The sequence below is a fragment of the Berghia stephanieae genome, chromosome 11, assembly GCF_034508935.2.
Source record: "Berghia stephanieae isolate SIO BIC M18660-M18661 chromosome 11, UCSD_Bste_1.3, whole genome shotgun sequence".
NCBI classification, from domain to species: domain Eukaryota; kingdom Metazoa; phylum Mollusca; class Gastropoda; order Nudibranchia; family Aeolidiidae; genus Berghia; species Berghia stephanieae.
This window is the reverse complement of record NC_088370.1, coordinates 14,890,209-14,891,225: the sequence shown is the minus strand read 5'-3', so window position 1 is coordinate 14,891,225 and position 1,017 is coordinate 14,890,209. Positions and strand designations below refer to the sequence as shown.

Genomic DNA, 1,017 nt, shown 5'->3' with positions numbered 1-1,017 from the left:
CAGGAATTCCCTTTATCAACATAATGAATCTATGCTTGAATCATGAATTACGTTGTTGTAGGAAATTACAGTTATTGTGGCTTTTTGTTGGGATTCAGATTATAGTTTCGTAATAGGCAAGGCGTTATATAAATTATTTTGTGTAAATTTAAATTGAAAACTTTGTTTTCCGATGTTTGGATCCCAGTGTAGTTACAATTAATAATAATGATAAATCTTTATTGTCCTAAAAAAAGTGGAAAATTGTCATTTGGTTACACATTTATAACAATACAATGTAGACATAGACACACTCACACAGATGCACACTCGTAACATCGTAGGCATCGAAAAAAAAAAGAAAAAAAGAATGATACATATAGTAAGCTGCTATACTAGAAGTGATGGGCTTGAAAAAATAAATAAACTGAAAATAATTAAACAGCTTCGGAGAAGAATAAAATATAATTTTTTTGTAATTTTGTTTCTCCATATCTGAACTATTTGCATTCTTTGATGAATCTATTATCCATCAGGATTAATTTTGAATCAGGGGCTATTGGTCAACAAGACGACATTTATTAAAACAAGAATCAAAATGATTAGATTCATTTTTGTTTATTACTTGTTTCATAGGAAAGTGTTGATGTTCGAGGATTTATCAATTGAGAGATACTGAGTTGCAAGAAGCTGTGGATTGTATTACAAAAATGAATATAACAGCTTCAAAAAAGAACAGAATAACCCAACACGGAACGTTTCGGGCTCAAAACCCTTCTTCAGCCAACAACAACAACAACAAAAAAAACAAAACAATAAAGACACAAATACATTACTAAATTCAAGAATGACGACAGAAGACCTAAAAAAATTCTGTCGTCAAACTGGAATTTAGTAATGTATTTGTGTCTTTATTGTTTTTGTTTTTTTTTTTTGTTGGCCGAAGAAGGGTTTAGAGCCCAAAACGTTCCGTGTTTGGTGTTTTGATATTTTTTGAAACGGTTATATTCATTTTTTGTTTATAGCTATCTATTTTTT

At 29.8% G+C, this 1,017-nt stretch overlaps 1 protein-coding gene across 1 annotated transcript in view; it reads left to right on the top strand.

Moving 5' to 3' along the window:
* The first annotated feature begins 1,004 nt into the window (after nucleotides 1-1,004).
* LOC144956575 (uncharacterized) overlaps nucleotides 1,005-1,017 on the top strand; it is a 12,997-nt gene continuing 12,984 nt past the window's right edge. Inside the window, exon 1 of the mRNA XM_078887162.1 lies at nucleotides 1,005-1,017. This exon is cut by the window's right edge and continues 440 nt beyond it. The gene's annotated coding sequence lies outside the window, so the exon portion shown is untranslated.